Raw genomic sequence first — 16,495 nt, 5'->3', positions numbered from 1 at the left:
TAACAGGGGGCAGGCTACAATAGGCGAATCAGTGGACGCCATACTGAGTGGATGCCGTGCCGAGTGGACCCAGTTGGACTCCACCCCCCTCTAAGCGAATTAAAAAAGAAGTCACCCTAAATCATACACTCCCAGTACCACTGCACTATAGCACTATAGTCTTCAAATCACACGTTAAATCTTCACAAGCTGACTTCTTGTGCTCTTCTGTGCTTCTAATTCCAATTCGCTCTCTCCTTGCTCGCTTGTTCGCGTGCTTCTGCCGCTATTACTCACTCGTAACTGCTCTGAACTGACATTGCATCTGAATTCACTTCTTTTACAAGCACTCTGCACATACCAGGCACAGAGAGCCCAGTTCTATTGTTGCATAAGGCAGACCACAAAGAGAACAAGCCTCATGATTACTAGCCAGCGTCTTCATTAGTGCGCTGTTGCCTGGCAACGAGCAATAATATTCGTCCACTGAGACATATCTTCATTGTTGCACGTTGACTGTGTTTACAGAGCGGTTGCCTAGCAACGCTTTGATCAAATTCATTACAATATCATAATGATTTAAGTCATTAACGGGGGCTATCCAGTAGAGTGTATAATAAGGGATTAAAGTTCTGAGGTCACTGAAACTGAGTGAAATGCGATAGAGAGGTCTAACACTTCTTTTCCTGTACTATCAGGGTTTAGGCTTCTGAATCTCACTGCTGATTCAAACAGTTTCTTTTAACTCTTCCTAAATTTCTTCTTCACCGTGGCTTGTATTGTATTGTATTCTATTGTATTTCTGTCATATGTCTTAGGCAGTCCGGTATCCCTTTTTTCCATACAAGGCAGTCCATTGCCGTCCATATTTCTCAGTGCCCTACCTTATGTTAGCTACGCCAAGTTCCTTTCTCTGTTTCAGGGCATCTATTGTCCCCGATATTACATAGATATTGCCCCGAGGAATCTCAACTGCATTGCCTCCACTCTCTTCCTTACCTTATGTGTACTTTTCAGAATCAATATTTTTGCTTCAAACAGCAGCTCACGTTTTGCTGTTAAGTTCTGAAGATTTAAATTAAGCATCACTTGAATAATTTTACAGAAATTTATTCTGATTTCTCTACGTATTTCATCAACACCCTATATCCAATTCTCTATGTTCATAATTTAATAACTGGAGATTTTATTTTGTAGATATAGATATAGGCCTTAGCGTATTCAATTGTGATGATTAATTAACACACACTGCCAAATTATATGTTTGCAAACAATTTTTCAGAAACAAGGAAGACGAGATTAAAATTACAAACTTCTAGAACTGTAAAAAAATCTTTTTTCCATTTTAAACTTTTAAAATCAAACAAATATATTCGAAAGGGTTCTGACAACGGTGTATAACACTCAGAGTTACTGGGTTTTTGGACTTTGTACATCGTCAGGTATTCTAAAAAACTAGATAACACAACGTTTCGGAAACTGTGTTTCTATCATCAGGTGAGTGAGCAGACACCTACTCTGTTGGGTCCCTTACAAAAGAGCTGACCTCATCTACTGCACAACACATGTCGTTTAACTACAAATATAAATACCTGAGGCCAGCTATATCAAACGTAGATAGGAGAAAAATATACAATAAAAATGTTGAAAAGCAAGCACTGAACTGAAACTATGATAAAAAGGGAGCTGAAAATTTTATGCAGGAAACCTAGCCAACAAATCACGCCCATAAAAATCAATGCGCAGTATTATTTTGAGAATGCTGTGAAGCCATAATGTGCTTAGCTAGCGCCATCTGTGGAGCAAATACTGAACGCTTGGGACTAAAACCGTGATAGAAGCCCACGAAGAATCTGACGGATCATACTGAACTCCCCGTGAGTTGCTAACCTCATTCCTGACAAGGGGAATATAGATGGGAGAAATAGCTAGACTTGGCTGGCTGATCGGATTGGTTATGCGCGCCATATAGGCCGACCCCTTGTATTTCCTAAACCGGTTGCTTTCAGTTTCTAAAACCCTAGCTTCATCCCAGCCTAATCTACGAGTATGACATTCTTCGTAGGCATGTTTGGATAATATTGAATTCCCGGTAAACGTGGCAGAAGCTACATTGACTAAACAGGCAGGCATTAGCTTTGAGGTTCCATAATCATAGACAAAATCTCAAAGAGTTTCTTACAGAAAAATCCAACGTAGCTCGGGGAATTGTAGGTATTTTTAAGCATTTTTATCCTCGGCATTAGTTGAAGGCGAGTGATTAGCTTCACGCCCCGGCCAATTTATTCTGTGTACCTACTGGACAGGAGGCTGTGTTTATCGGTATGATGCGGTGGAAAAAGAGACAAATATCTCGCCCATTCCGGTAATTGAACCCCGATTCCTCGGTAACCCAGTCAGTAGCCTAGTTGCTGTAAATCTTGAGATAGATGATGTTTTACTTTTTAAACAACATGTATGTTTCCAATTTCTTTTTTTAAGGTACGGGAAATATTATAACCTGGATTTCATGGGAAGTGTGGGCATTTGGAACGTCTAAATTATTTCACCCTCTTCCAGAGTTTCCGTACTTCAAAGGGAAAGCAACACAATTTTCGACGGATTAAGTAAAGTACATAATTTTTCCTCATTTGGCGCTTCAGCCCCAATTTTGGCCTTGGCCTACCTCCATGAAACTTCTCCGTTTCACTTCGGTTTACTAGATCTTAGATACTCGGTAGGACTCCTTGGGCGGGTGATCATCTCGTTGCACAAACACAGAAAAACTCGGGCACGCACACACACAAACACTAAACATCCATGCCCTGATTGGGATTCGAATCCACGATCCCGACTTCCGAACGACGAAAGACAGTACATACCTTAGACCGCTCGGCTACCGTGACCGGCTAAAGAACATAAAATATTTGATGATAAATTAAAACTTTCCTTTTGTATCAAATGTCAGTATATAATATTCTATTTTGGTAATTTACAATTAATACAATTATGTGCTTTTGATAATGATCAAAGGACCGAAGCATGTAAGGTAGAATGTATTATATTAGTACATAGTAATTTTAATCATGCGTATAATTTAATTACATTATCATTTTAAATACCAATTCTAATTATATTTGACAACAAGGTTTTCTGTTCACAATTGCAGATAAAACTTGAAAACAACGACGTTGTAGCTCCCCGTGACGTCAGTAGCATCTCCATTTGTCCATTTTCCCTAAGAGCATGACCCATTTACTGTTCAACGACGGAACTTCTGTGCTGGGAATACAGAAGTACAGGTTACAGATGTTCAGAGTTCAAATATAGAACAGTGGAACATCTATATTCATCAAACAGATAACATTTTCAGAAAAAACTTCTCTATTTTTGTAATATCGCTCTGTATATGTGAAAGATATTCGCGGAATTCTTCCTGGAAATAATCATTTATATGTACTTGATATCGGGGTCACGCGGTAACGTAGTTGGTTGAGGCACNGAGGAATATCCTACATGAAATAAGAAAACGGAAGGCTAATTGGATTGGTCATGTTTTACGCAGAAACTGCCTTCTAAAAGAAGCTATCGAAGGAAAGATAGATGGGCGGATAGAAGTGACAAGAAGACGAGGAAGAAGACGTAAGAAGATGCTGGATGACCTTGGGGACAGAAGAGGATACTGTCATTTGAAGGAGAAAGCTCTAGATCGCATTAATTGGAGGAATTGTTTTGAAAGAGACTGTGGACCTGTCGTCTTGACAGATTACTGATGATGATGATGATGATGATGATGATGTACTTGATATCGATTTCAGAACTGTGAACCGAACTTAGTTCTCAGATGGAACTGACACCAACACCTTTCACATCATTATTACGACACTCTCGGTAGCACAGACGTAACGTAATAACAATAATGGATGTAAACTGAAGATGTATCAATTTACCGGTAATAAAAATTGCTACTTATTTACTTGAGTAAACTCAAGGAGCTGAGCCCTTCTTGAGGAGCCGCCAATTCTGCAGCTACTCAAGAATTTTCCAGCATTCTATAGAACCCGAAAGTTCTTTACCGTGTTCACAAGGGCTCTCCACTGGTCCCTACCCTGAGCCAGATCAATCTAATCCATACCATACCATCTTATCTCTCTAAGATCCAATTTAATATTGTCCACTCACCTACGCCTTGGTCTTCCCAGTGGTCTCTTTCCTTCTGGATAACCCACCAATATCCTATATGCATTCCTCGTCTTCCCCATTCGTGCTACCTGCCCTGCCCACCTCATCCTCCTTGACTTGATCATTCTAATTATACTTGTTACCGATATTAATATGCATAGGTTGGTGTTCTAAAATGGTACAAGAGGAAGAGACGCAATTTTATTTTTAGAACGTATCCACCGATACTCCATAACCCCCCCCCCCAAAGTGTGGGATAGACGTGATCAAGTGGCACATTATTGTATTCTAGGGCTATAAATTGAGTGCTGCTTCTCTCACTCACCATCTGACTATTTATAAAGCCAGGGAGTTGATATCTCCATTTTAACTAATAATCTGAAGGAGTGTTTACAGCGTTTAAAAGTATAATATAAAGAGTTTCAATGTCTTGTTGTCTTTGCCTGTAGGACTGATACTGGCTTTGTAGCAGTTAGCAGTACAATAGATCCATCCAGATAATTAAAATCTCAGGACAATACTGCTATAACAATCTGTTTAGAGATAAAAAGTAAATGCATTTCGTCGCAATTATATCTATATATGTAAACAGACTAGTCCATTATTTTAATGCTTCGACTTGAAATTGCAAATTCTCTAGTCGACACGTGACAACAAACATCAAAGGCATTCGCTTTTATTAAAAAACAAGTGAACCTATGCTTCTTCGTGTATCTCTGCTGTGATGTTACATCCAAGCATTCAGTAGGAAGCATTGCCAAAACCTGTTCCTCACTAATTGTATAGAACGGATTTATTGTTGAGAAGTTGCTCAGCTACTCAAGAAATTCTCCGCCTTTTACCGTAAACCACAACTGATTACCGTATTAAGAACAGTCCTTCACTAATCCCTATCCTAAGCAGGATGAATCCACTCACATCATATTCCTTTACGATTCATTTAAATAATATACTACCATCTTACTTACTTCCTCATGGATCTGAGCCCTTCTGGAGGAGAAGCCAATTCTGCAGTTACCCATGTATTACCCAGCATTTTATGAACCCGAAGGTTCATTACTGTGTTCACAAGACCCTCCACTGGTCCCTATCCTGAGCCAGATCAATCCAATCCATACCATCCTATCCTATTTCTCTAAGATCCATTTTAATATTGTCCATCCACCTATGCCTTGTTCTTCCCAGTGGTCTCTTTCTTTCTGGCTTTCCCACTAATACCCTATATGCATTCTTCTTGTCCCCCAATCGTGCTACATACCCTGCCCACCTCATCCTCCTTGCTTTGATCATTGTACTCACTTCTACGCCTCTTTTGTACAAGTTTCCAAGTGAACTCTTCCCTTCAGGTACTCCTTCCAAATCCTTATATACATTTCTCATCCCTCCAAAGCGTGCTGCATTCCAGCCAATCACAATTTTCCTGGCTGTTCTTCCTAACAATACTTGATGAAGAGTACAAGTTACGAAGCTCTAATTGCGATTTCAATGAGTGGCTAGATATTCTTCAGGCCTAAGAATGGATTTTTTTTTTTACAAAAGCACAATTTCTTGAATGAAGTATTTTATGGTTCTTCTGTAACCAGCAGAACATTCTGTTAAACTGCTTAAAGCAATCGACTTCCGCTTCCTTTCACACTGTAGTCAGTTCATCATTTACAATCGCTGACATAACGACGTGACAACTTCCCTGGAGCTCGAAAATCAACGATGAATAAGGTCACAAGGATCATTAGTTTTCCAGAAGTATTACTTATTTAAGTAGGCCAAGGCAGAATGTCGAGGAGGCAAAATTAGACATTACATGTAGAAACGGCAAAGTATCTGTCAATAATTTTTTTTCCTTGGCACTGCAGCCCCAGTGGGGCTAGGCCTACCTCCATGAACTCCGTTCACTTCGGTTTTTCTAGATCTGACACATACGGTAGGACTCCTTGGGCGGGTGATCAGCTCGTCGCAAGGCATCTACCTGTAGACAAACACAGAAAAACGCACACAAAGATCCATCTGTCAATAATTACCCTTCTCAAATATTTGGAAAGATAATTTATGGGAGACAGAATCGTTAGATTGATCATATATATGCCATAAAGTTGTCACCAGGACGCGTTATATTTTCTTATATGACTTCAACAGTTCCATGCTTCATTGCAACAATAATATCTTAGTAGACAAACTTCTACAAAAGAAATGTATATTGAGTCATATAGATTTGATGATGGTACAAAACCTATAGAACAACAACATCCTATAGCCACAAAACATCTTTCAGGAAAGCTGACATGCAACAAGAAATTGATTAATGGTCCGTTCTTACGAACGGAGATTTGGTGGTTTGTACTAGGATTATTACGGATTTAAAGTTCATGAACTTTCGACAAATGACATTTCAGTCATTTAATATTTCAAAATATGTCGAGTCTAATGATTCCACATTCATTAAAACTGACGTGAGTAGAGAGTGAACACAGATCTCTCCACTAGGCCTTCACTAATTTGCACCGTCCTAGTTCTTAGTAGGCTTCTACAGAAAAACGAGATAATCACAGTGGCCGCGGGGTCTAAATCATGAACTGTCTTCGTCCCCTCAAACATTAGGACCGTGTGTTCGAATCCAACTAGAGGCATGAATGTCTGTCCACGTTTCTTCTGTGTTCGTGTTTTCATGTGTAGGTAGCGGCTTTGCGACAGACCAATCACCGGTCCAAGGAATCTTACTGCATGTCTATAAGACTCATAGTTCCAGATTAATTCTGATGCGAACTGGTCAGAGGGCAGCGCCATAGCTCAAGTAGTTAGTAGCCGGCTTCCCACCTCGGCGGCCCGGGTTCGATCCCGGGTCTGGTCAAGTGGGATTTGTGGTGGGTAAAGTGGCACGGGGGCGAGTTTTCTCCGAGTACTTCGGTACCCCTCCCAATCTTCATTCCACCAAATTCTCCATCATCATAATCACTCGAGGCAGGCTGCAATAGGCCAATCAGTGGCCGCCGTGCCGAGTGGACCCAGTTTGATTCCACCCCCTACTAAGCGAGTTTAGAAACAAAATGGGCCAGAGGGCCTGCCAGACAAAATGTAGAAGAATAAAGGTTTCCAGTCAGCTTCCTATACAAATATTACTGGACATCGCAGTTGAGAATTTAATACTCCTGCACCGTGTTCAGAAAAACCCGTGTTGTTTCATGTCTCGAAGGTTGGCAATCCTCTCTTTCCAGACTAATACTGGGAGTACCTTAAAATAGGTGAAGACCATATCTTTCCACGTCTTCCCCAATTCTTCATTCACAATCAAACTATCACCCGACTCTCTATAACTTAAACAGTTGAGAAGGAGTAGTTGATTAAACTATGAAACTATATGCAGAAAATAATGATGGAAACAAGCACGAGAGATTTTATTTTACATTGCAGCGGAGAGTGAATCACTGGGATGTTTTCCAAAGACGACCTCGTCGGAAGCTCAATGAGAAACGAGTTGGAAAACACGCGGCCCCAGCCAGGCCCGCCAGAGCGTCTGAGGCGCACTGCAGATGTTACGGCGTGATTCCGTACAACAGCAACAGTTTAACGGCCTCAGCAGTTCTCGTCTTTTTTCATCTTAGGCCGGCTTCATTGGAGGTACTGTAAAGTGTCAGTCTGAGACCGTTGCAACGCACAGAAAACATTAGGTACAACTTCATCCAGTTCAAAATCGTTTCTGCTAAAACAGGAGAATTTTGTTAACGATTGCAAGTTTTGAAAACGGTTTATATGTAGCTAGAAAGAAAATATGCCGGTCAAGGTAGCCGAGTGGTCTAAGGCATGTACTGTCTCCGCTCGCTTGGAAACCGGGATCGTGGGTTCGAACCCCACTCAGGGCATGGATGTTTAGTTTGTGTGTGTGCGTTTTTCTGTGTTTGTGTACAGGTAGAGGCCTTGCGACGAGCTGATCACCCACCCAAGGAGTCCTACCGAATGTGTAAGGTCTAGAAAAACCGAAGTGAAGTAGGCCTAGGCCCACTGGGACTGTAGTGCCAAGGAAAGAAAAAAAGAAAGACAATATCCTTCTTTCAAAACTTCCAGAATTCCAATTTCACCCTGCGTGTTTATGTTTAAATGTGATCATATTTACTTCAGATTTTTCGAGTCACATTTGCGACGAATGAAACATGGGCTAAAATTAATAGTAAGTTACAAATAGCAATGTCATTAGATTGTCTCACTTGGCAGTATTCATGTAACAAAATTAAGGTTTATTACAATAGTGGCACATGTAGCACACGTGAGGTACATGAGGCAAGTATACAAACTTTAGCTAAATAAAAAACTTGGAAAGGAGAACCTACTTATAATACTAAATATAAATGGGAGGATGATAGCGAAACGGACCTTAAATATAATGGGGTTGAAAGTATTAACTGGATTCAGCTGGCTCGAAATAAAATCCAATGGCGGAATCTTGTGAACATGGTAATAGAGTGTGTCTACAAAGTCCCTTTGGGGTTTTGAAAAATTGTGGCGCGCAAGAAATTGAGCTAAGCCACATGCGGTTTGCAGCAGATCATAGTGAAACTCTGGAAATTTCTTTTGCTGCCAACATATGGCATAAACGGCGACTATGCAGGAACGCGCGTGTTGTGCAAGATGGCTTTTGAAACAAAATCAATCACCCAGACTCAACGAAATTACAGCACACAGTTCAATAAGCAATCTCCCAGTGACAAAGCAATACCTGGACATGCTGAAACTGTACGCAGTACCACAAATTGAACACTTACATCATTCTGCAACAAGATGGTGCTTCACCTCATTGGGGTCTGCAAGTACGCGCCTTCCTAAACAGGACATTTCCAGGAAGATGGATCGGCAGAGACGGTCCAATACCTTGGCCTCCACGTTCACCAGACATAACACCACTGGATTTTTTCTTGTGGGGATATGTCAAGAGCAGTGTGTTCAGAACACCAGTTAATAGACCCGTTAACAGGAATGCGATCTCGGCTATTCCAGGGGACAGGGGACGTGGCAAGAGCTAGAATACGGTCTGGACGTTCTCCGTGTTATGAAGGGAGCCCTCATCGAGATCTACTGAGTTCAGTAAAAAACTTCCAGAGTTTCACTACGATCTGCCGCAAACCGCATGTGGCAACTCAATTTGTTTGCGCGTCACAATTTTTCAAAACCCCGACGGGGACTTTGTGAACACACTGTACAACTTCCGGTTGCGTAGAAAGAGAGTAAAATTCTTTTGAACATCTAAGCAACAGAACATGTAAAATTACGTTCACGGCGAGTAAGATGTTGAACGGAAGAGAGAGCAGGCTGTGATAATGAACACAGCATCGTCTTCGGGTTCCTTAAAAGGAGTTTATATTTCTGACCAGTCAAATCCTCAACGGCTTCTGCTCCACGAAGCTCGGTTGTTCAATTACATGGACAGAAAGACAGATTACGGAAGATGAACGGAAGGCCAGAAACATGAAAGGTGACTCCTTGCTGCTGACAACACTCGCAAAGCCCCCTTAAATAATATAGAATTTAATTAGCTACTAGAGGAACGTAACAATGTGTTGACATTTCTGTATCCTATTCAGATTGCTTAGGGGCAATCTCACCTTGTGTTCCTGCAATCATCCCCATGGCAACGAATGCTATTGTCCGCAGCAGACCTTGACTGGAGACAAGAATTTGATTCATCGCAGTGACGTCATTTTGAGGTTATGATACGGCCCTGAGGAAGACAATGCGGTAGGCCGGGCAAATCTTCATACAAGGATGAATGACTTAACTTATATGTAAAGCAGAATTAACGTAATATTCGAGGGATATGGTGACTCGTAAATTTTTTCTTCTTATTTAAACCTTTGGGTAACGAAGTGGATCATTACTTACTAATCGAGGAACAGTCCAGCAAATATGTGTACCCTTTTGTATTCTTACACCAAAGCAGGACTCAGGCTTGAATATACAACGTCTAAAGCAGTGTTTGGTTTCAGAAATCCTAGACAATATTTCATACCGTCGTATACTGGGATGCATTGAACTTTCGTAATATTATGTTAAAAACATATAATTCTTACTGTAAGACATAGTAAGAATAATGATGATAGAACATGAAAAGACATTACATTAGCTTGGTATATGTCTCAAAACCTCACTCAGAATAGTCAATATTCTAGCCTGGAATCAGACTGTATTCTGAATTAGAGATAAATACTTTGATATGCGGCATTTTAATAAATGTTTTGCAGCTCTTCCGAGTATGTTGTCTCTATACGTTAAATTCTTAAGATAATTCAGAATGAAATTTTGATTAGTCTGAAGGAGGTTTTTATTTCTGCTGTCTCTTCGCTACTGACGGTTATTTTAGTTGTGTGCATTCTGAAAGTTTCTCCAAATCCATTTGCCAGATGCTTCCGCCCACTAATGGTAAGAAAGCTAACTTTTCGAAGTTTGTGTAGAATACTCTTCAGCCAGACAACTCCCAAGGGGAAACTCCAAAGATGATGCAGGCCGTACGCGACACTCGACTGTGGATGGGTCCGGCTCAAAGAAAAAAAATCAGGTCAAAAAAAGGAGCGGCAGTACCAGAGCACAAGAGTTCAATATGTTACCACAACGAAGAGGTAAACCTGTAACACTATGGGATATACATGTCATTATAATACTTCACAGAACTAAGCTCGTGCAAATAATGTTTAAATATTAGGTTCATATCTCCAAGAAGGAGCCGAGATAGTGCAGTCGGTATAGCGACTGGCTACGGGCTGGACGAGCAAGGGGTCGGAGTTCGAGTCCCGGTAGGGGCAACATTTTTCACTTCTCCGTGTCCTCCAGACCGGCTCTGGGGACCACCCAGCCTCCTATTCAATGGGTACCGGGGGCTCATTTCCCTGGGGGTAAAGAGGCAGGGGCGTGAAGTAGACCACTCACCTCCAACTAGTGCCGAGATCAAGAAAACGTGGATCTATACATCCACTTCCCCACACACCTTCATGGTGTAGTGCTGAATTAGTTAAGCACAGGTACAACTTTCATTTCCAAGTAAACGTAATGTTCTCTGTTGCAAAGAACATATCATTAAATAATTATTGTTCATTCTGAAAGAAAACCAGTTACAATAATCTACTGAATAAATGTCCAGTTAAACACCATTCAAAGAACTGACACACAAAATTACCATTCTCCTTCCAAGAAATAAGTTATAAGCACAATATCCTGACATTTATATATATATTGTTTATGTTATTCTTTCAAAGCAATTTCTCCTGCCTCAAACAAAATTTAATGTTTCATTATTTTATTTATGGCTTATTTAAGGATGTTTTATTAACTGCATAGATTATACTGAAACGAACGGCCAAACTATTCTAAATGACATTGATAAGAACACGAAATAATCATACGATGTACATGGTAGAAGTACTGTATTATCATATTGTGTTTCGACTGAAAGGAATTAAAGTTATAAGCTTCATCCAGTGTTGTCTCTGGGATTCCAACCTAGGATATCTCAAATTAGAAGCAGTGTCAATTGTTCGACTTCAATTTTCCAGTCCATGGTACAAAGGTCAGCTGTTCTTTAACTCGACTGCTACAACAAAAATGAGAGGAGTTGGTTTGTAATTTATTTTTGGTGTCGTTATATAGTGCAAGGAGAACCACTGTAACGTGATGTGAGCATGCTACTCGTACTTTCAATAGATTCTCTGTGTAAGTAATGATCTAGGACTCACGTAACAGCCGCTCTGATTTAAAATTGAAGAAGAACAAAACGTCTCTGAATAAAGCATGGGAGCATTTACGAACCGACACCATGGACAGCTGAGAGAATTTATGATCCTGAAGCACTTTTGTTTGAAACGTGTTGCAAAATTGAACTGATATTTCTTCACAAATTTACCATCTCCTAGCTGCTGGGCAGAACAGAGACAAATTTATAGATTTGTTCTTGACGGAATTTATATCAGCAGGAGGTGTAACAAGACAACATTGGTGCTACATTACTTGACTATTCTTGCAAGCTGTCTGTGGAATTTTCATTCATTGTGTTTTATTATTAGTGACTCTATCGTCTTTGCAATTGTTGTTACACATTTCGTCTCAGGCCCATAATTCTGAACTTTTAAATTCCTAAGTCCTTTCCCCTTCTCCGAAACAAGCTTTGATGCTCTTTTAAGATTGATATCACAAATATAATATTTATTTATTTATTTTCACGAGTTCAGTGCCCAGTTTCATACTGAATATTTGAATTGCGAGACAGAAAAAGAGAAAATTCAGTAAATCGCGTGAAATACAAACAATACATAATTCATTTAAATACTGGGTAAACAACTGAAATGTGAGGAATTTAAATGAGAAATGAAGTAAGATGACAAATAAACATAAAATTAAAAAATATATGGTGCTCAGATAATAATTTTTCAACCCAAAATTTCGCGTTTCCCTCTCGAGTCACTGTAAGACTCTAGAGGGAGCGTTCCCCAGAGCAAAAGTCCAAGGGGTGTGTCACATTATCATTACTGTACTAATAGAGTAGACTGTTTGTCCCCCAATCCAAACAGTATCTACGCAGTTGTAGGCAGTATAGAGCATTTGGTAGAGTCTTCTCGTCGCTGGGTGCCAAAATCCACGCTCCACTGTGCGGTAAAGGCAGGCAATGGAACGGACATGTTCCTCAGGGGAGAAGCGCTCGACAACCACATCATAATAAATGGCCATTTTAATATTTAAGGTCAATTGCTTTCCCACAGAAACTTCCAAGTGGCATGCATGCAACGTAAGCTATTACCGAATTATATAAGGGCTTAATGTTTCAAGGCTGAACGAGCATCTTGTCAGCCATTAGTTTAATGGTAATAGAGTATTTTAGCTCTTGTCTCCTTTCTAAGAACCTACACCACTATAAAGCACGTAAGTACTGTCACGCGTTAGGTTTAGCGTGACGAGTAATTGTGGGTTCTGGATTTGGTGATTGGATTTATTGAATACTCACAGATCGTAACTGTAAATAATTATACCACTCCGAAGTTTACTGTAATCATAACGAATAAGATAAAGTCTTCATTGCTTAGTCGCTGCTTGGTAACTATTAAACACTCGAAAGATGAATCTTGAAGAGCAGCAAATTTTTCGAAATTTCTTGACGCTCACAGCTCCTAATTCCAAATCTCTCTGACGTGTGCCGTTGTATTCTCATTCTCTTGCTGCCGTTCTTCCAAGTCCAAGTCACATTGCGACTGACGGTCAGTCAGTCAGTCAGTCAGTAAGTCTTTGTGTCGAGCCCCAGATATTTATTAATGTTTCAAATTTACGGTCTTGTTTTTGTGGGACGCCCTCTCTCACGAGAGAACGGGTCTGCCTTTTGTATATGCTGCTGGCCCTTGTCAGCGTAGTCTTTCTCTGGTCGGAGTCCATTGGGGCTCGAAACCGTATTTTACTGTCTCAGAATTGAGACTTCCTTTTCGTCGCCTCCTACGACTCGCAGGGTCACGGTGGAGGTATTCAACCCCGCCTCCACACGGGGTTCCGTTCTTCCTTAAAACTGGTTTCCTTATATAGACGTGGCACAGACCTATAGAAAAAATGCGTCACGCGTCAGAATGCGTAGCACGGACCACACAGAAAACACAGCCTCTATTGTTGAAACGCCTCACTTGGGATTCCCACGTGATCGCTATCTAGCCAGTTCATTGGCGTTCAAGCTACCGCCTAGCAACAGTCCCGTATTGTTGCCACGCACCTTAGTGGGAAGGTATTTATCGTGCCGTTGTATAGCTATACACGTTACAGTATATAACATAAAGCCCTATATTTAAACATGTGTTAACTGTTATGTACGGGTGAAACTATACTTCTCTCTCTCCACGAAGAACATAAATTGAGTTAGTGAGAAAAAGATTCTGAGGAAAATATTCTGGGAGATATGACAGACTAAATGATAGACAAATAAGAGCTTCATAATTAGTTCTCATAAGGATGTGACATGTTTTCTGTTGCGACGATGTTGTGTTTAGACCATTATTAATAGGTAATTTGTAATTCTAAAATCTGTAATTTAATAACTCCAAACACTGCTTCTAACGGAGAAATTCTGGGTACAATTTTCACCATTTATATTTCTCTCTCCTAATTAGATTTTACTCTGTGCAAACTTAACAGCATAGTTATTTATTATTATTATTATCAGTAATTATTTGTCAAAGTAAACTGAACAATAGAAGATACCAGGAATTTCCAACGAGAAAATTCGAAAACAGTTCCAAATTCTTGTATGGAGTTTAATCCGTGATGGAGTAGATGATATTGTGTAATCTATATTTATACGAGGCCGGTCACGGTAGCCGAGCGGTCTAAGGTATGCACTGTCTTCGCTCGCTCGGAAGCCGGGATCGTGGGTTCGAATCCCACTCAGGGCATGGATGTTTGTGTGCGTTTCTCTGTGTTTGTCTACAGGTAGACGCCTTGCGACGAGCTGATCACCCGCCCAAGGAGTCCTACCGAATGTGTAAGATCTAGAAAAACCGAAAGAGAACGGAGAAGTTCATGGAGGTAGGCCTAGGCCCACTGGGGCTGTAGTGCCAAGAAAAAAAAATATTTATACGAAATAGCAAACGAAAACACCTGGATTATTCTCAACACGAAACGTACTGAGATATCTTATTTGCCATGGCAGCATTGTGATATGTCGGTTACGACTCTTGAGCAGTGTTATACTATAAAGATGGTTGTGACAGCCTGGATACCAGACCAAAAGCCAAGGGAGAAACTGCGAACACTATACGAAATTCTTATGTGCAAGATGAAGTGACTTTATGAATATTCCAACCACAAAGCTATGTTATTCTTCGGTTAGCGGTGGATAAATGAAAGTCACGGACGTTATACGGGCGAGTCTCTTGCGGAATGACGATAAGGTTCGAAATATAATACACCGCATACGAAGTTCCGACGAAGTTTCCCAGCGCAATTAATGTTCCACTACATTTAACACGTGGAGCTGCAGAAACTCCATAATTAAAACACCAAAATAAGGAAAAACATTATTATGTCTAGAGACGCAATCTGAACAGAAACAAGAAAACTGACAGGTGCACACTGTGGGTGTCACTGAAAAAAATATTTTTCAGTTACGCATCCGTAGGTGTAGGTGACTACCTTTTTTCCCCTTGGCACTACAGCCCCAGTGGGCCTAGGCCTACCTCCATGAACTCCGTTCACTTCGGTTTTTCTAGATCTTACGCATTCAGTAGGGCTTCTTGGGCGAGTGATCAGCAAGGTCTCTACCTGTACATAAACACAGAAAATCGCACACAAACATCCATGCCCTGAGTGGGATTCGAACCCACGATCCCGGTTTCCAAGCGAACGAAGACAGTGCATGCCTTAGACCGCTCGACTGCCGTGAACTGCGCAGGTAACTACCTATATACACACAACTAAGCGAGTGGCACATGCAATGGGACACAAAAACAGCCACAATATATAAGATAGGAATAAAACCATCCTATAAAATTATCCTACAATAATACAAATATATTGACAATAACAACCACGACGTGCCTTGATGAATACGATTTGACCAAGTGCACAGTGCAGTAGACCCCTTTAAAAGATGTGTTACCTGAAGATGGCCCTTTATGGCTGAAACATGTAGCACAAACACCAAATGTACAGATATTATAATAATTTTAATGACATTTTATACATTTAACGAACATTTAGTGAATTTATGTTGTTAAATTAATATTGTTGCATTATAGACAGGAAACAGGACTATAAGTTGTACCTCAATGCAACAGGATGTTGAGATATAATAAAATGTTAGGGTAATAGCAGTGGATTTCGTAGACTTTTGTATTTTTCTACTTTATTATGACTTTCTGAAAACGATTTTTATACAGATGTTGTATAGGAAATAATACGCGTAGTGATCTCATGTATCCAGTGCAATATATTCAACACAGTATCCTCCCGCCTTTATATCCTAATTGGCGCCATTTTCCAGAAAAGGATCTGGATCCTTAAGTAAAACAGTACCAAAATCATTAAGAATGTTTTACATAGAAATGACGTGAAATATTTTAAGTTATAATTTTAGAGAATTTCATTCAGATGCTAAGGGAAACTTTTTAAAATATCAAGCTCCCCGGTATACGAAGCGGGAATGTACTGCGACTTTGAGTCTATTTCTATTATCGAGCATTTACGTATATACATGCATTTGTCATAAGTTTCTCCCTTCGAAGCACAACTCACCTTGAAGGAGATTCGGAGTCAGTACCGCTAAGAAAATATAATTTTGCATTTAAAACACCAACAGATAAACCAACTAATATGGCGGAGCAGAGACAATCTCAAAAAACTTATCATTACTCAC

This window comes from Cryptotermes secundus, unplaced genomic scaffold, assembly GCF_002891405.2.
Source record: "Cryptotermes secundus unplaced genomic scaffold, Csec_1.0 scaffold1674, whole genome shotgun sequence".
NCBI lineage: Eukaryota > Metazoa > Arthropoda > Insecta > Blattodea > Kalotermitidae > Cryptotermes > Cryptotermes secundus.
Note: the sequence above shows the minus strand (reverse complement) of the source record.